This window comes from Pteropus medius, unplaced genomic scaffold (genome assembly GCF_902729225.1).
Source record: "Pteropus medius unplaced genomic scaffold, Ma_sr-lr_union100, whole genome shotgun sequence".
Taxonomy (NCBI): domain Eukaryota; kingdom Metazoa; phylum Chordata; class Mammalia; order Chiroptera; family Pteropodidae; genus Pteropus; species Pteropus medius.
This window is the reverse complement of record NW_024354875.1, coordinates 22006958-22028102: the sequence shown is the minus strand read 5'-3', so window position 1 is coordinate 22028102 and position 21145 is coordinate 22006958. Positions and strand designations below refer to the sequence as shown.

The window sequence follows — 21145 nt, the reverse complement described above, 5'->3', positions numbered from 1 at the left end:
GCCCTCTCCCAGATACCTACATCTCTCTGAATTCCTTTCCCTCTAATATTGGAGTCTAAGATGTTCTCTCTTATAGGAAACCTTTTTAATTAACAAAAGAATGAAAATCATTTCTCGTGGTAGTCAACCCCTTATGTCTTCACCAACACACAAAATTTCATGGCCTGCTAGAAATATTTTTAAAAATGCATTTAATATATCTTATCAGATTGATTTATAGATTGATATCTGTAAAGTATGAAAAGGTAGGGATGTCTCCATTCTCATTCTATTATTAAGAAGTCTATCTCTCCCCACTTATAAACAGAACATAATAAATATTACCACAAAACCCTCATAAAATTGGTTAGAACACAAAGGAATGTTATCTTTTATTATAACTGGTCAAGGATTTTTTTTTTTTTTTACCATTACTTCCTACACAATTTTATAAATATTACCAAATATCGAAGGCATTTTGTAGAGGGAAAAAAACACAGATACGTAAGAAACTTAAAAAGCAAGATCTCTGGATCCATTTATTGATTTACATGTGGGGCACCATGCCTGGTACTATCGAAGCTAATTCTGACCTCAAAGAAATTAAGTTCAGAAGTATCTGAATAAGACAGTCTTATAATAAGACATATGGCCATATACACACTGTTAAAAAGCATCTCAGGTAAAAGAGGTACGAAGTGTGAAATGGTGTGTACACGCACCTGCATGTAGGAAGAATAAGGGGACTAGAGATCAGGAATACCTTTGTGGAAGAAATTCCTGAGCAGGGCCTTGAAAGGTGCAAAACCCTTGGATAGTGAGTTAAAAATCAGAAGAAGATTCGTGGCAGAGTGAAGAAATAAGAGATGGTCAAAAAGGACAGGGGCAACATACTGTAGGATGTGTATAGAGCTGATGATCATTCTGGTTTGGCTGAATGACAGGGTGCCTGAAAGGGATAATGGTAAACCCTAGGAAATGCAAGGATGGCTGGTCTTGCAGATGAGGCCAAGAAGTTTGTCCTGCATGATAGGAATCAGGGCTCCAATGGGAATATCCAAGCAGGAGAGTGATGTCATCTCCTTCATGTTTCAGGAAGACCACTTTAGCTATGATGTTAGGCTGACTGGCAAGAAGAGGGGGACAGGAGGCCCTGTTGGGAGCTTATCCTGATAGTTCAGCTAGATGGAAAAATAGAAGTGAGAAATGAGCTGAGACTATAGGTTTGAGAAATGTTATAGAAATAAGTCAAAACAATTAGGTCAATAAGACTTGATAACTGACTGGACATGGGATCAGGGGAAGGAGACAAATCAAAGATGAACTATGGTTTTATATCTGGTATCATTAATAAAACTAGGGAAAACAGGAGGAAAAGCCAATGCTAGGAACTCAGTTTGGACACACCTGGTATGAAAGTCTGGTAGGACACTCTGCAGGAGACCACCCACAGAATAACAGAAAGGATCTAATCTGGAACCACAACTTCATCAGCTACAGGTTGCTTTTATTTGGTCCAGGCTCCAGCCCCAGAGTGGCAAGAGCAGGTCCACAGTCAAGGGAGTCCCTGGGTCAAAAACACAGAACTGTCTCAATCTCATGCACACTGTCACAGATTCCAGGGTTGAAGTAAGCCACAGGCTTTGACTTGGAGGTACCTCTGTGGAAAAAAATGGAGGCTATTACCTTCTGCAGGCTCATATTTTTTCTGTGATATTGATGCTAAGCTAAATAAGAACTGCTTTTTCCGTTGCTCAGGGAAACATCAAAATGTCTATAAACATGGAAAGCTTTGTGCCTTTTCTTTACAGAACTCAGGTTTTAATGAGGATGGTTTATCTTTATTTTTTGCTATTATGCATGTTTACCGAAGAACAAAAACATATTTGTAAGGCAAAAATGAAAATTTTTGCATGATTAATAATAGACCTTGACTGGTATAATCAACAAGGTTGTCATTACTGGCATTTAGGATGATTGCTTTCTCTACAGAAGCAACTGAGCTGACTGGGGCCTTCACATTTGCCACTATGCTACGGGTGCAACCACTGCATCATGGTTAGGACGTTCTAGCTTCTTGCAGTAGAAAGAGAAATGATGCGAGTTCTAAAAATAGAATAATTAGGATATAAACATGCAAGATTAGCCTACCCTGATTATTCATGAATGTAAAATATACTAAATTGCCTTACATACTGTCCATAAAAACGCCAACAACTTACTACTGAGGATGACTTTCAGGACTACTTTCTCAAGCATTAGTATAATAATTAGAACTTTCTAACATTTCTGAGAGATTACCATCTCACTTTCTGATTCCTGTGATATTACTGTGCATAATAATAGAATCGGAAATTGCAAATTCTAGTCTGGAGAGGTGATACTTTAATTAATGCATCCTACTTTCTGACTTCCAATCTCTATAGACTTTGTGCTCTAATATCCTTCATTTTATTCAAGAAGTCTAAGAAAAATCTATGGGTAAGGGTAGTTTTTCACTTGATCCAAGTATTACCAATTTTTTTTCCAGAAATAATTGACCTCATTTCTAACCAAGTGAATGGAGAATAAGTGCTAAGACAATGGCATGATTTACAACACAATGTCAGGAAGTCAGGCCACAGAGCTTTCAAACTGCAGTAGGGGTCAGAGGTGCTCTGCTCTGCCACCCACACAAATACAAATTTTCCTCCAGGCCAGTAGACACATGCCCAACCATCCTTCAGGATTTTCAGAACACTGACCTCTGCTATTCTACCTTAAATGCAGACATGTACTAAATGTTATCCGACCAAAACTCAGTGGTGTTACAGTTTTTCTAGATCTAGAGACACAATTGGGTCATAGCAACTAACTTCTCCTGAGAACAAGCTAGGAAATTGAGCAAGGTGGGTCAATGGCGTGCCTCATTGTCAGCAGTACAGGATGGGGCAGGCTGCACAGAAGGAAGGCTGTTGGGCCAACTCTGGGCTTAGGGTGAGGGCCCCAAGGGAACACTGCCCACTTAAGTTGGTTGGTGGTTGTGTATCCTCAGGCACTGTACACATCTACAGCACTGATATAAAAGGGGTCCATTTTTTAATTAAAAAAAAAAAAGTCCAATGGGTCATTTAGTCTTATGCATGTAAAATTAAGCTCCACAAGTCTTCCCTGTTAACCGCCATGATCAACTGATCAAATATGTAGGGAATCTAAAGTAATTACTATTTTGGACCCCTATAGCAGCCTCTTTCATGTGGAGTGTCTTTCATTCTTACTGTTTATGCTTCCACACTTATTTTAGATTTAGGAGCACATAGCTGATGTACTAGCCCCTCGACCTTGATGCCCAGATGATAGAGGGAACTCTGCTCTCTTCTGTGGCCACAGGCTGTGTGATGTCACCATCGCCTGCTGTGCTGCAGAAAGCTATGCCTGGTCAAGAGCGGCAGAACATCTGGATTCCCCCCAAATCCTCCACCTCTGGAGAAAAAGAAAATTACAACCTTCCCACTGCTGGCACAAGAGCAAGAGCATTATCTGAAGAGCAGAAGTATGTTTAAGATCAAAACAGAGTGTAATAAGTTCTAGAACAGCCTAACACTGCCCTACTGACTTATCTCCATGGTTCAACACTGCAGGATCCCCAGACATTAGAAGAAACATCCTGGAAAAGATGGCTATATGGTCTACATCAGCATAATAAACTAGATTCCCAATGATTATAACCAAAGAAATGCTGAAAGGAAAATGAAGCCCAAGAAACAAAATTACTTTTCATAACACAGTTAACATTTTCAGAACACTATATAAAACTAATAAAATGTTAACACTTTAAAAGTATTTCACAACAAAAATTCTGAAACAAAGTACCAAAATACAGAGTCCACCACTAGAATGTAGTAAAGATTGTAAAAATGCTTTTTATAACTGGATAGGTATTTTACCCATTTCAAATCACCCTACAACTTCTAACCTCATACTCACATTCATTTAAAAGTACATGAAAAGCTGTACAACTGAGAATCCCTCCCCATCCCCTTTCGACCATTCTGACATTTCCCCAAGGTGATTACATTCATCATTTATATTTTTTGATTTAGTTGGGAACTAAGACTTGGGTTTTCCCTCTTCCCTACTATGCTTTCCTCATTCTCTTTCTGCCACATTCCGTACCTGTTTATAATATTTATAAAACATCAAAAGAACCCCTGAATTCTACCCCATACTATCTTTTGTTGATCTATTTTTTGGGTTTTTGACTATACACCGAGTAGGTAATGTTTACTAGGATTTTAAAAACTGAAATAGTATTTGAAATATGTCTGGCCTCCATCTCATCTTTTAAAAGTTAATGCTATAATAGCAACATCAGCAATCTTCTATTGAATACTTCTTGTGAGTCAGATAGCCCTCAGCCCTTGACAAATATTACATAATTTATCCTCAAGGCAAACTGAGTTACACGTTATCCCAGTTTCACTGTTGAGAACACAGAAGCCAGAGAAGTTAAATAACCTGCTTAAAGGTCACACACATTGAAAATGACACAGTCTGGATTTAAGCCCAGGTCTACCTGACTGCTAAGCTCTTAATCATCACACTGTATGTTTCCAGAAAAACTGAGAGACCATTTTCTAAAGCCACATTTTAAAGAATTGGAAGATTTTTTTTTAAGAGAAGATAACTTCTCCTCAATCAGTATTTATTCTCTACATGTGATTTATAGCTAGCACTGGGCAAGCAAAACCAAGTAACTGAAAAGAAGTAGGAAAAGCAGGCAATAAGGAAGGGAACCAGAAGCTATAAGCTAGGGAAAGAGCCAAGGGGAAAAAAAAAAAGGGCACTCAAAAATGCTTAAAAGCTAATGTAGCCCAACTCAGAATAGAAAAAGTTAGCATATCACTGTAGTAGTTTTAAAAGTTTTTTAACTGATATTAATTTACTGTAATAAAAGGTTAAAAATACATACATATACCTGTCCTTAAAAGAAAAAAACAACTACCTTTAAAGGCTACATAGAAATCTATTGTATGACGTATTAACTCAATATTTAGATTTATTGTTAATACTCTAAATAACTCAGCTGAAAGTAATCATGTCCACTTGAGCGATTATTGCCTTACAGTACATTAAAACTCACAAAACAATTTTTTTAAGGCTGTGGATGCTACCTGCCAACTCCCTCAAAAGAGTTGTGGCAATGTGAGCCCGACTCTCTGACCCTCATCAGTAGGAGGTTTATAATTCTTTCTAGTTTTCGTCACTCTGAAAAAATAATACTATTTTAATAGTTTTATTTTATTACCAAAAAGGCAGAAAATAGAATAATAGCCATCTACTTGATCTCACTGAACTTAAAAAAACAAAAAAAACAAACAAACACCCACAAAACTCCACAAGCAGGAATTTTCCTCACTTCATTGATAAAGAAATTCATTCAAAACAGTTAAAATGTTACCAAATTTACCTGACAAGCAAATAGCAAAACTGAAATTTCTATCTGGTTTTTAAAAAAGCATAACTTTACGAATTAAAAGAAATACTAAATGAATTTTACCTATAATGAGAATATGTAGTACCTCAAAATCTTTGAGGTTGGTTTAGAAAATTTCATATTAAAGTTTCTAAATAAAAAATAATTGAATAATGAAAGTAATCTACTATCATATTTTAAAGTGTTTTTGCTATCTGTGATTGCCTAATTCAAATATTTTATTCCAAAACAAATCATCCTCCTTAACGTTATTAATCATCACTTCAGACATATGAGGTTCATAATTTGCTCATCTACTTCCAAATAACTACAGTATATTTTTTAATTACTTATTTAAACTATTGCAAATAACTGTCTAGTTCACAGTATATTTTTGGCACAGTTGATATTTCAGCTGAATTTCAGGTAAAACTATAAAAGGTCACTTATTTTTACTACTAAAAAGTCTTTTATGTTTGTTTGTTTTAAACAGAACTCATTCCCCCCTCCACAATTTAAAAGAAAACAATTTCAATGCTGAGGTGAAATGATTTTCAGAATGCACATAATGAAAATATATAACTTCTTTGTTCTAAAGTGCTGAAAACAGAGCAAAATGCCTAAAGTAGTAATATGAGTATCTTGAGTTGAAGTATGAGAACTCTGATAAATGCAAATAGCTTTTCCCTCTTCATCAGTGAATCATTTAAAGTTCCTAAATTTTAAAAAGAAAATGATCCAAGTTTTATAATGGTAAGAGTCTGCCTACTTTCTGAAGTCTGAAAATGTCAACCTCATTTTAAACGAATTTTGCACCCCTGGATTCCATTCCCTTCTTCCCTTCCCAAAAGACCAAAAGACATTAACAATGCAATCCATAATCACACAGGAGAATGAAAAAGGGCAGGGAAAGTGAAAGGAGGGAGGAGGGAAACCAATGGTTAGACATAGACCAGCAACTCTGAAGCATCGAGGAAAGGTGACGGATGAGCAGGCACACACAAATCGAAGGCTGGGTGAACTGTGCTCACTGCCAGCATCAAGTGCTTGACGGGGACTTTCTGAGAACTTAGCAAATCCCCAAATTTGCTAACATCATTGTATCATCACATTTATCTCCTTACATGCAAGAGTGTTGAGATCTCTTCACTCCCTTGATGAGGGTTACTCGGATGCAAGGACATTGTAGAGCTGGCCTAGAGAGCTACCAGCCCAGCCTAGAGCAGGGAAACAAAAGAAGAGGGCTGGCCCCCAGAGGGTGGGTCAAAAGAAAACAATGGAACTCACTTGTTATCTGCTAGACTGACCACCACATGGAAAATGGTACTAAGATGAAGAAGGGTCTGAGAAGAGTCTGCCATAGATCAAAATAAAGGAAATGGAGAAATGAGGCAAATATTTCCACTGGAGAAAAAAGCACTTGTACAAAAAAAGACAAGAGACTATTTGGTTTATGGATGAATAATATTTACATAGTCAAAATAATGCAAAAATGAATAATGAATTAATTTTTAAAAATTGTGATATACCAGTATTAGGAAATTGGAAAGAGAAGAAAGAGGTGTAAGGCAGACATTTTCACTTATATAATAAATAAATAGATGATGTCTAATACTGATGATTCAAGAAATCATATAACCAACCATATTATTCAAAAATAAAGAGATGAATACCAGAAAAAATAGCTAAAATAATTGAAAGTATATGACTCTGGAAACAAGAATGAGGCAAGGGAATCAAAGGACTATTACATACATTTCGGTATTATTTGACTTTAACTACATGCACATTAATTAATTATTATTATTATTATTATTTACAGCAGAAAAGAAAAGTTTTATTAGAAGGGAAAGTACACTTCCAGATGTGGAAGTGGGCCTGAGCAAGAGAAGCATGGCTCAAAGGCTTACACACACATTAATTTAAAAGAATTTTTAAAAATTGAAAAAGTAACACCATTAAAAAGTTTGGTAAATATATATTATTAAGTAGGGAGAAATTAAAGAGCTATGTATAAAGTCTACACATGCAGCATGATCTCATCTTAATAAATAATCAAAGACAAAATGTTATTTCTAAGTGGTGAAATTTTTGATAGTCTATCCTTTTTATTACTCTGTATTTTCTACTGTAAACATGCATAACACTTTTATAAGGACATAAAAGGTAACTTAAAAATGTGCAGGAGGAAAGTGGTCACCTGGAAATGGAACTCAAGAAATAAGAGTTGGAAAGATAAAAGAGAAACACAAAATTATATCCTAATAGACAAGGAAGAAAGAAATTTCACCAAGAAGCAGGTATTCAACAGGGCCAAGTGCTTCTGGGCAAGACGAGATGTAAAAAACTTGTTAGGAAATCAAGAGTTTCTTCCTGAGCTAAGCCTGAGCTCAGGAAGAAAAGCAGGGCTGGGAGGAGCTGAGCAGAGAACAAGCTCTGAGGAAGAGGATATGGCATCAGATACTTGACTGTGAAACAGTAAGTATCCTAACTGTGAAAGGGAACAGGGAGATCGAGCCAGCTATCAGGAGGAGAACCCAGGTTTCCAGCTGTTGTTAAAATCTGGGGAGAGAGAGGTTTAAGGAGAAGAAGCCAGTGCAGAGGAAGAGAATGAGAATAAGAGAAAAGATGATTTCCCAGTTAAAAAAAAAAAAAAGAGGCAATTTAACTTTGAGTAAATTAATTTGGGTGCGGGGAGGGCTTCTAATTTTTACAACCTTAGTTCCTAAGTACTTGCCTATATTCTGCCATTTGGCACAATGAAAATAAAGAACCTAAGAGGATCATCCACTGTCCATTCATTATGGATTTTGATAAACTATGATTCCTAATGCAAAAAGGGAAGACTTTTTACTATTCGTACTATTAAGTCAAAAGTTACAATTATTCACAAGAATATTTAATCACTTTAAAATAATTACTCTATACTGCTAGTTAAGTTGATTAACAGGGCTGGCAGGCTTGATAACATTTTCAAAATCAAGAGAATTTTTCATTGTAGTTAAATCTTAAACCAAAGGTGGGGTTTTAAATTTCACTGAGCAAGTACTTAGGGAAAGAAAGGCAAGATGCTGAAAAACGTGTTTTGTATGAACCACTTTTATTTTTGAAAGTGTTGGGAGAGCTAGTATTTCTAACATTGGCTGTGTATTAGAATCATCTAGGGATCTACTAAGAATATCAATGCCTGAGTCCCATCTCCAGCAATTCTGGTTTATTTGGTCTGGAAATATGGCCTGGGTATTGAGATTTTTGACATCTTTCCCTAGCCTCCTATCCAAATGATTCTATGAATAGTAAAGAGGAAAGTATGCAAAAGGTTGGGGCTCAGAATTGTTCATATCTTGCTTTGTACATTTCTGTATTGTTAGACTTACTAAACAATGAGAATTACCTCTATATTTTAAATAGAAGTATTTCTATTTGAAAATCAACAAAAGGAATACCTCTTTTGAGGTATGATTTAAGTAGGGAAAATACCTTTTAAATTATGCTACAATGCTTGCTTTTCTCTTAGAGGATGTTTTTAGAAAACATCAAATTCTTTCTACTTGGAGTATGAAGGTGAATAAGAGGCAGTGTGGTCACATCTGAATGGGGGAAGGACATGCAACAGATCTTGAGGGGCTTCCTATGCCCTGAGTGTTCTGGTTTCACTCTGCAAGCAACTGGCCACTTGAAGGCTTAATGAAGGCAGTTATATAATGTGACTCTAGATGGAGGGAATCCAAATCGTGAAAGGCAAAACTATAAAGTTAAAACAAGAAAATGTTGGAGAACATCTCTGAAAGTTAAAAGGAGGGAATGACTTTAAGCCAACAAGCCATTAGGCAAAAATAAAAAAATCTGACAGCACATTTAAGGGTTTCTATTCAATCGATAAAGTTTACAGGCAGATGAGAGATTAGAAGATTTTCACAATTTTCTGATAAGTAACTAATATCCAGAATATGAGAATGTACCTCAAATCAACATAGGGCAAAGGTTTAAATAAAAAATTTGCAGGATACCCCCAAAAGATAAGCAGATGAAGAGATAATGAAGTTCACAAGTAGCCAGAGTAATAAAAACTGAAAAGGAGGTATTTCATACCTGATAAACTAGCAAAAATTAGAAAGCTGAACCATCAACAAGCTTAATATTCACATAGGACCAGAAACAGACCTTTAATAATAAATTACTGAGTGAAAGTATTAACTAAATGAGAACAATACCATTTATGTAACAATTTACATAATATACAAGTCATTATACAAGAGTACATACAAACAAAAATAACACTAAACACATTAGAATAGTGCCTATAATAGTATGTGTGTGGCGGCAGGTGGCGGGGGAGGTGGGTGTAATATGTAAGGGACAGTGACAACAAGAGTTAATACATAAAACACTGGTTTGGCCCAGACCAATGACGACAAAGTACCACCAACTGGGATATACAAACAACTCAACCCTCACTAAAGTCCAACTAAAAAACTACAAAATAAAGATTAGCAATGTGAATGAAGTAGGGAGAATAGAAGTGAGGAGAACAAATAGAAGGTACTTTCATCAATCTTCTAGGGTGTTCACTACTAAAAACCTAGAAACTCATGCCCTCCTCAATACAGATTGGATAGATGTTTGAAACCATTCTCTGCATGGAAGCCTAAAGAATATTGTGTTGGCACTTCTTCCTCCAGAAAAATGCCTGCTTATTCTGACTTGCTATTTCTCACTTCTAAACTTCAACCATCTATGACAAATTAGCTATTCTCATTATTTAAAGCCCAACAGTAGCTTAAAAAACAGCCGCTAAAAGTGGAAACTTGTTACAGGTTTTTTGAAAATCTATGAAAAACACATTATGTACATTTTTAACCCCTCAAAAATTCTAGTAAATATGTTTATCCTTGTAGATATCACTTTTATTTTCCCTCTGAAGTTTTTTTTTTTTTTTTTAAATTTGACTTGAGAACCATTGTCTGTTGTCACAGAGGTACCAGAAGCTCAGCAGGAGAGAAAGGTGGACACTAATGTCCTAAGTCCCCTTGCAACGATGTGTCCACTGTGGCACTAACTAATCCGCTGGCATAATTACTGCTCATAAGCTAAAGTCACGCATTTTGACTATAAGTATCCCGATTTCATCCTTCAAAAATCCTAGGTAGGTGCCATCTGGTGTTAATGATTTGTACACTCCTAAACAGACTAAAAACAGTTTAAGTAAATCCAATGAGGTTGGATTTACTTAAACTATTACTTTAGTATCTCTAATGTGCCTATTTAAAAATGCAACCTGAGAACAAGATTTCCCCTAATTGTGACCTTAATAATGACCAACAGCTAAAGAAAAACGGTTCGCATTGCTTTTTCCCAAAGAGGGGGTGGTGGTGGGAAGGGCTGTGGCCCGGGTTTTAGAGCCATCGGCACAAGAGCCAGACTCCAGACTCCTACTACACCTTGTTAAAGTTTTTGTAGGACGTACTTATGTTTAAATGGCAAGAAAATTTTGTAAGCCACAGGAATTACATAGGGCTTAAATATATTGAGTAGAATTTAGTTTCTGATACTTAAAAAAAAAAAAAAAAGGTTAATAAACCTTGGACCTGAGGGGGAAGGGGCTTTCGGCAAAAATCACCTGCCTGTATCCTGCTAAGGCAGGAGGCCAAGGGTCAGGAGAACCCATATCAGAGTTTTGAGTGTCATTATTAGATACCAGGAACATTTTAAAATATAGAAGATGGTTTCAGACATGCCATAGCAACTCCACAAGAGGAACAAAATATATTCAGTGTAGAGAAAGGGACACATATTTTGCATCAACAAGAAGATTTTAACTTCAGAAACCTCTCTGATTTGTCATAAACACAAACTCAAAAAGATTAAGATAGTCTAACTACATTAAAACTACCTTCATAACTATAAGTATAACTCTAGGAAGTTACTATAAATAGTAACTCAAAAGAAGCCCAGATATGCTAATATCAAATGAAAAAATATCAAAGGATTTAAGATGGTACATTAATTTCATACCTACAACATATGGCTTCTGAAAGAAAAACATAACTTCACCATACCTGGATGGGACGTTTTTGTTTTTAACGAAACTTTAGCAAAAAGCAAACAAAATATTAGATTTCCAGATGTAGAGGATGTGAACTAAAGATATTTATCAAAATCCTCAAGTTCAAATTCATCCAGTATAGAGATGAGAAAATGACTCAGAGAGATGTAATGCATTCTCCAAGACCACGAAGGTAGTCAACAGAAAGACAAACCTTCTTTTGAAAGCACAGTGCCTCACTCACCTGCCCATATCTGGTTCCAGATACCCTTTGAACAGCTTTTTAAATAGCCACAGGCTATTTTAAATCTGCCCCAGGATCAAGGGAAGATTCTAAGTTCTTTACCACAAAGCTATCAAAAATCACAATATTGATAACGTGCTATTCTTGGTAGTGACAATATATAACTGTAAAGAATATTCATTAGAAGTGAATAATAAATTTGGGCCACGTTCAAGGGGAAGGATTATACAAAGGCATTAATTCCAGGAGGTGGGGATCACTGCGGCTATCTTAAAAGCTGTCTACCACATACTACTGTACACTGGATATAAGTGCGACAGTGAGTGTCAATCTGTCAAGACAGGGTTGAGGAAGATCCCTTCTTCTTTTTCTTCTCCTCCTGCTACCTCTGGCTTATTGAAATATAATAGAAAATTGTATTTACAGTATACAATTCAATGAGTTTTTTAAAATTATAGTTGGCATACAATAATATTAGTTTCAGTTGTACAGCATAGTGATTAGAGATCTAAAAAACTCACAAAGTAATCACCCCACTAAGACTAGTACCTTCTTCCCCTTACATGTTTATTACATTACTATTTTCTTTATGCTACACTTTATATCTCCATGTCTATTTTGTAACTATCCATTTGTACATGATAGAGGCTTTGTTCATCCCTCTTGTGACCAAATCAAACACAGAAACACAGATCCCTTCTTCTCTGCGAATGCTTCCTCACCATTATTTAGAAGTGAGAGAGAGAGCGAGCAAGCAATATAAGTTAAACAAAAAGAAAAATAAGGAAAGAGCACATATGTAAATTCACCAAGGCACCCTCTCTGGAAAAGCCTCAGTAGTCAAGTAAGACCAAATGAAGAGTCATCTCTGAAGGAAACAAAGTGCTGAGGAGGAGAAGGTGAAGGAATTCTAGTAGGAATAATGTGTGCTAGGCTAATGAGTGCTAAAAAAAGAGGATGCCCCTAACACATAGTAGGCTCAATAAATACTTGCTAAATTAAGCTTTCATCCATTTTTAACGCTTATATCCTGTTTCTTACAGCTCTTCCCTCAAAAATATTTTTATAACTTAGTTTTACAAGAATGTAAAATTTGGTTTGTGTTGCACATGCACAGAAATCTATTGTAGGATCGAATAGACAATGGTTAGAAAAATTTAGTAAGTGGCAGTGCTAAAATTTGTGAGGATAAAGGGAAGAAATTGAAAAAAACTTAAAAGTCTACCTAGACTGTGGTCTGATCCTACGGAACGAATTCAGAAGTAAATGATTCCATAACTGAAGAAACAAATCAACATTTCATTTACGATTTAGGCACATCTCAAGAGTTTTCTATTCATTTACGTGTTATATTTCATCACCATATTTATTTCCAAAAGAACTTCTCTTACAAGACACAAAACCTGCCAAATTAATTTATTCCTCTCCATCCCTTTCCCTTTCCATCTCCCCTCTCCTTCTCTCCACTCTTTCCTTCCATTCATTAATTCATTCAATCATTTGACACCACCGAGTCCCTAGGAGCCAGAACTGTGTTTGGTAATGTATATAGAATGTCCTTACTCAGTGATCAAATGGTATAAAGAAAAAAAGTGTGGAATGGTATTTGTAGAATGTATTCTAACATTCAAGTTCTTTCAGCACAAGTTTATTTAAATTTAACTTGAACAATTATATACATATTATACCCAAACAAACCCAAACTCTAAATTCACTGGTGCTTTATATGTATGGCATCTCCCACATTAACTCGGTGCAATAGCATGTTAAAAGAGTCCTTTCTTTTTCACATCAGAAAACTAAGGTTTAGGTTCTAATTTTATTACTCACCAGTTGCAAGATCTTAGGCAAGTTATAGATTTCTCTTAGGCTGCTTCCTGGTGTGTAAAGTATATACTGATAATATTACATACCTCCCAAGATTATGTGAAGACAACTAGTAAAGGAGAAAATATATAGAACCACTGTATGGTTTATACAACTGCATTTTTAACAAGACTTTGTGCCAGTTAAACACAGTCTATTTAAGGCTCCACTATGATACCTGCAATTATTTTTAACTATCACCCAAAGCTGACAAGCTATTGCTAAGATCACTACTACAAGTTGAATTATCATCTGATCAACTCCATGCTCTGGCCACTTGCTTCTCTTTGTTCTCTGCTTCCCCCGTTGTTTATATTTATACCTTATATAAGGAATATACCACAGAGCTAGTAACAGGTATGATTATGAAGTTATATAGAAGTTACAGGGAAGATACTTCTGACTGTAACCATTCTTTGCATGCAGAGCTATGGAAAGAATGACCATTGCCCAAATCGTCTTATTCAAAGACTGTCATTGGACTCAGGTGTTTTTATTGTCTATGATCTAGCCTCAAACTGTTGATGCTCAAGAGGAACCATTCCAAGCAAAGCAGAATGACTTTAAGTCACTGCAATGCTATAGTTCATGACAATGGCCTATTGCTGGTGATACACAAAGTACATCTTTCAGGTTATCTTTCCAGACTGCTTCCCAAATCAGTTTTCCATGTAGTAGGTACTAATTTATCATGCTCTATTTAATCAATTCTGTCTTATAGTTTAGTTGAGAAGAGCTAGATTTGGACTATGGGTCACTTTGTTCTTAACCTCACAATTTACTTGACACTCCACAACTCTTAGTTAAGCCAAAACACTGCTCTAACAGCTGGATGATATCTGTTGGTCTCAGGACCTCGTAGTCATCAAAACTGTGCTTTAAGACTTTAGTTTCACCTAAAACTCAGTTTTACACTGCCACTAAACTATTAGATTTCTAAAACCCCATTAAATTTTATAAAATGGAAAATGTTCAGTCAGTCATACTGTTTAAATTTCTTGACTTCACCATGATTTGTTATTTTAACAAAACCTCAAAGGAAAAAAATTCTACCTTTTATGACACAATTAACATTGTCTCCACACTTCATATAACTTAATATAATAAAATTTTCTTCTTATATCTATATGTATTCAAATAGGAAGATACTAGTCCATCAAGAAAGAATTTAGAAATTGAGCTGTCAAGTATCTCCCAAATAATTTTACTATAATTACAAATTAAATGTCATCAAATCCAATTCTCCTTATCAAATTCCATTTTTGTAATTCTTTTAGTTTGAACTCTACTATTAATGATTATATAGATTTAATTAGAAATAAAAAATTCAATGTAGCCAAACTCAGAATGTGCAATTTCTGTAACAAAATATGAATGCTGTTTATAAGTTTTAAATAAATTAATGTATTACAGACCTTAATTAGGTTACATATGCCAAAATATTTTAATTATTGTCATCGTGAGTGGATGCTATTGAACATAAACCATTTAATACCTATTTTAATACTCACAAAACAAAAGTACAAAAACAAATCCTTGGCCATTACGAAGTTACCTCTTTTTTGTATTAGTATCCAATAGACTTTACAGAAATTTCAATATCATTTTTTTAATTTTACAGATGATAATAAACTAAAGGATTGGATATTTTTGCTTATAAAAGGGCCTGGTCTCATGTTCAAGCACAGTGATGGGTCATATCAAGACACTTTCATTTATTCATTCAATAAATATACACTGACCACCTAGTACATGTCAGATAGCATAAAAGACTCTAAACACACAATGGTAAAGTGGAAAGACATAGTTCCTCCTTCACGGAGCTTATATAGTCTTGTGGGGGAGAGACTTCAATCAGCTAATCCTATAAATAAACGTGAAATTATGAACAATGGTGTTATAGCTTATACTGACAACCAATCTCAGGCAGCATAGAATGTGGTTAGGAGCATGGGGTCTAGAATTAATTGGCCTGGACTAAAATTCCATCACCGTTACTTCTTAGCTGTATATTTCTAGATGACATGCTCCACTGTTATGTTTCTGTGTTCTCTTCTATAAAACTGAATTAAGGACGTGGTTCCATAGTGTAGTGGTTAGCACATCTGCTTTACACACGGAAGGTCCTGGGTTTGTACTCCAGTAGAGCCATGGTCCATAGTCTACAGCTATGCCACCCTGAACAAGCCTGATGTCTGATCTCGGAAGCTAAGCAACGTCGGGCCTGGTTACTACTTGGATGGGAGACCACCTAGGAAGACCAGGTGCTGTAGGCATAAATAATAATAAAATAAAATAAAACTGAGTTAATAATATCTTGTTTGTGGGTTGTGAAGATTAAATGAATTAATTCACATAAGATGCTTAGAACAGTGCCTTATATAGTAAGAACTCAACTAACATTGACTATTATCTTAAAAGAAGCTGGAAATCTGGACTTGTGTACAGGCCAGGCTACCTATTTGGCAGCTCTGCTTTTAGAGGAAGGCAGGTCACACAAGGCCTTGTAGGTCATGGCCAGGCTTTTAGTTTTTATCACAGAGCAATGGTAAGTCATGTTAAGTACAGAAGTGACCTAATCAAATGACACCTTTTTTTTTTTCTTTTCAAAAGATCTGGCACCTGTGAACAACTGAGTGAGCTACACTGAGTTGAAATATAAGTATGCTAGACTGGATGGTTTACAGTAACAATATCTTAGTATCTTTTATTCTGATTGCCACTTGAAGAACTATTCCTAGTATAAGTACTTCCTTTAACAAGTCCATATGAGGCTGTGCTGGCACCTTGCTTATTAGCAGGTTTCAAGTGCTTACAGAACCAGGCAATCTTCTGTTACCACACTTACTGTAACTACCTTTTGAAGAATAGCTTCATGGCTAACCATCCACTTATAAAGGAGGAAAATCCATTTGTTATAACACTGTAAAATGTCATTTGATATAAAGGTCAATTATCACCATCATTATCATGGGAAATACACCACAGGCCTCATTAGTTAAGGTTCTCTTTGAAAAAGGACTATACATGCATATCCAACATGGACCAAGTAGTTCAGTCATTAAAAGTTCAGAGTGTGAAAATGAAGAGAAAAAAATCTTCCTAAGACTAGACAACATGCATATTAAGAAGAAATGCTAACCATGAACCATAAACATCTCTAACATATTTGAGAAATCAAGACAACAATGGATACTCTGAATAGCAGAACTTCAATGCTTCAGTTCTCAAAGCTAGTTAAACTGATGCAGAATTAGCTCAGTATCAAAAGGCTTTGAAAAATATGCAACTATTCATATTCTTATTATGCTTACTTTTTAATGTTCACACATACTATGGATTCTTCAGTCAGGCTGGTAATAGATGAGGAAATAAGAACTTAAATAAGCTAATAATAAATTTTACTGGCAGTTTTAAAATACTTTGCAGAACTCTGATGAAAACCAATTCCTTTCTGATTACCTGTTAATTTCTCTATCTCTTAATTTTACCTAAATGAATTCTTAAAGTAGAACATAATCCCAAATTCAGTTGGTTGTAATAAACATTAATAAACTCAAGAATTAAAAATAATAATTAACTTTATCTACAGTATTTTTTTAAATAGTAGGGTTTTAAAAAAGTTTCAAAATACTATCAACAAACAATAAAAAACACTCCCCCAGACTGTAGGTTCCTCAAACACTACCTCAGTGCACAAACATTACTTTCCAACCGGACCCACTGATAGCCTCTATAACATTATATTATATATTTTGTCACTAATGCCTACTTAGAGCTAATTCATGTCTAGGTGGCTCTAGTGACTCATGAAATTTATATGAGATTATCAGGAATCATGTACTGCAAACTGAAGATACAAACCTCAACAATATAAGGACAGAATGAGAGGAGAAATGATAAAAACAAAAACAAAATACATGTCAGGAAGTACAATTTGTTTGTAATACAGAAAAGAAAAAGTAGAGAAAGGATCAAGAAGTCTCAGAATGGCCATAGAGATTAGGGAGCCTTTGAGAAAAATGCGTTAACAAAGAACAGAATAAGTAACTGAAGACAAAAAACTAACTCCACCATGAGAATTGGACAAACAAAAAACAAATAAAAAGAAATCATGCTAAGTAAAATAAGTCAGACAGAAAAAGTTGAAAAACACATGATATCACTTATATGTGGGATATAAACCTAAATGCAACAAACAGGATGGATAAAAAAGAAATGAAAGAAAAAGAAAGAAAAGGAAGAAAAGGAAGGAAGGAAGGAAGGAAAGGAGGGGAGGAGAGGGAGGGAGGAAAAGAAAACCAATCATAGGTTTTCTAATCCTTATCGCAATTTTTCAAAAGATATCAACTTTTCCAAATCAAAATACTGATTTTTCTAAGGACACACCAATGAACAAACAGCTGTTCACTGGTGATTTGAGATAAGCCAAATGACTACTTTTGATGTCTAAATTTTAAGCCATATCCACAATTATTTACTGTTTTCGCACTGGGTGGGGAAAAGCTACTTTAAAAACTAATTGGTCTATGTATAGGCTAAGAACTACCACACATCATAAACCTTAAGAATTCAATTCTCTCTCTTCAACCTGTTATCTGCAAGTAAAATTTTAAAAAGTTCAGGAGGGTCACAGGGTATTAAGAGAGAAGTTGATCTGACCCCTCTGGGGAAAACAACAAGAACAAAAACTACACTGCAAATGATTTTAGGGGTGTTAAAAAAAGACTGCTACAAATATCAAAGACAGATGAAATGCACAGGAGTGAAAGACAATATTAACAGGAATAATAATATGAATAGGTGTACTACCATCCAATACAGTGATCTGTACTTTCTCTAAAGTTGCTATTTCAAATTATAAGGCTCTAAGCCTAACTCGGGTTATTAAAAAAAAAAAAATTAAATCCCACTGACATTTTCCTTAGAGTAAGAAACTTCAGAATAAATCTAGACTAGCACTACCCCATCAAACTTTCTGTGATGACAGAAATGTTGTATATGTATGCTGTCTTGTATGATAGGCACTAGCAATTTGTGGCTATTGGGCACTTGAAATGTGGCTACGGTGACTGAGGAACTGAGTTTTTAAATTTTAATTCATTTAAATGTAAGCTCACATAGACAAATGGGGCTAATTGATATATATAAGAAAGCACAGATAGTTAATTAAGGCATGACAGACCACAGTTAACAAATCTATTAACTTTATCAATATTACTCTAAGTAGACTATAATAAAATCTCTAATATTAACAATGTTTTAATATCTGACCCTAAGACTACAAACTAATTTGGCACCATTTCATAATACAGATGGGTGGATAATGTCCTTTTGTATAATCAGTTTCGTAGTTTTTATGTGCTTTCTGGCAGTCAACACTTCACATGTACTTTACTCATACATTATCAGTCATTCCTAAAAGATTTTCTTTCCCCAAAAGTAATCTCAATACTTGTAATAAAAACACTTGAAATTAGCCAACAAAAAATAGGCAAAGAATCTGAACAGACATTTTACCAAAGAAGATATAGAAATGGCCAATAAGCACACGAAAATATGCTCAAATGTCTTTAGTCATCAGGGAGATGTAAATCAAAACTATAATGAATTATCATTTTATACCCACTAGGAGAGGTATAATTAAAAACGGACAATGCAAAGTGTTGGTGAGAATGAGAGAACTGGAACCCTCCTACAGTGCTGGTGGGAAAGTGAAATAGTGCAGCTGCTGTGGAAACGGTGTGGCAGTTCCTTAAAAAGTTAAACATGAAGCTATCATATGACCCAGCAATTGTACTCCTAGATGTATACCTAGAAGAACTAAAAACATATGTCTACAGAAACACATATAAATGTTCATAGTAGCATTTTCTTAATAGCCAAAAAATTAAAACAACCCAAATGTCCATCAGCTGATGAATGGATAAGCAAAATGTGGTAAATCCATACAATAGAATATTATTCAGTCTTGAAAAAAAGTACTGATTGATGTTAAAACACAAATAAATCTTGAAAACATTAAGTAAAAAAGGTCTGACATGAAAGTACACATATTGTATGATTCTATTTATATGAAATGTCCAGAATAGGCAAATCCACAGAGGAAGTAAATTAGTGGTTCCCAGTAACTAGGGGAAATAGGAAATGACGCTAAACAGGTTCAGGGTTTATTTTGGGGGTGATAAAAATGTTTTAGAATTAGTGATAATTGCATAACTTTGTAAATGTACTAAAAACTACTTAACTACTTTAAAGGGATGAATTTTATGGTATGTGAATTATATCTCAAATTTAAAAAGCACTTCAATTTTTGCTTTAAAATTTTTGTTAATTTTCTATTTATATAATTTTTCTTTAAACATCATTGAGATTTTTTTCCTCTCTAAAGAAATACTGGCCATTTTAATAAATGATTTTATGTACGAAGAGATTTTTATAAACAAAGATTCTATCTATATAAGATGCAAATTTTAAAAGTTGCTACTTACTTAAAATTAAGAGGGAAACAGTCAACAGAAATCAGGAAAATCTCTTAACTGGAACTGACTTTTGAGTAGAAAAGGACAGGTATATCTTCTGGCCTAGAGATATTAGGATAAGCCTGTTCTATGGCTCTCCCGGAGAAGCAGTAACAGTTTTGAGCTAAAGTTTGAGAAGACTGAGCCCTTTTCTTTCTGACCTCCTCTGCTGACAAAGGAGGGATCTGAGAGATGAAGATTTAAGCCACAGGGCAGCCTGGTTGATGTTAGAACTGAGGTAAAACCATGGAGTCAAGTTATGGATAGGCCCTGGATTACAACATTAAGTAAGTAAACATGAGAAATGGGCTGAAATTTCTCTTCTTAAAGATAAAAAGAGAAATTGGGGTAAAGAATAAGGCAAGTAAGAACAGGGAAGTACAAAATTTACATAAATCCAGAAGAAATCATAAATGCTATAGAAATACATTTCTATTTCATGGCTTGAAAAAAAAATCGTTTGTCTGGGTCATATAGTAAGTCAGAGACTAATAAATCAAAGAGTAATTAATACTTAGAAACTCTTATTCAGCTATCATCAATGACACAACAGAATCACTACCTGTTGTAGGTTAATGAAGTCTTTTTCCCCTTAAAATGGATGCAATTAGTTGAATTCTTTTCCAAGCTGATAAATATGTCAAGTCTTATTTTAAGTACAAAAATGTCAAACTGCGTATGGAAGCTTAAACAGAAATCTATCAAGAAAAGAATTGAAAAATTATGCTGCATTTAAAAGTTAGCTAATTAACATCTAAGTTGTTTGAGAGTGTAAAGGGTTGAAAAAAAAAATGATGCTGCTTAAGCAACTCCTGCTAACAGAAAAATAAAAATAATAGAAACCTCCTGGAGAAGGCTAACTTGGGAACCCAGGCTAGAAAAGGAATGGGAATAAGTCCTTTCCAACAGAGTATTTAGTGGGCGGAATTTACTAACTCTAATACCAGGGGAAAAGTGACAGGAAATCATAACCATAACAAAGTTTTCAGCCATCTATAAGGCCATTTTATAAAAATACATAAATGTAGTAAAAA

General features: G+C 34.9%; 1 protein-coding gene and 1 pseudogene across 12 annotated transcripts in view; one reads left to right on the top strand and one right to left on the bottom strand.

The window, feature by feature from the left end:
- Positions 1-21145, bottom strand: part of PKP4 (plakophilin 4) — a 217562-nt gene that overhangs the window by 175994 nt on the left and 20423 nt on the right. The window lies entirely within an intron of this gene.
- On the top strand, positions 15751-15866 carry LOC120597477 (uncharacterized; annotated as a pseudogene).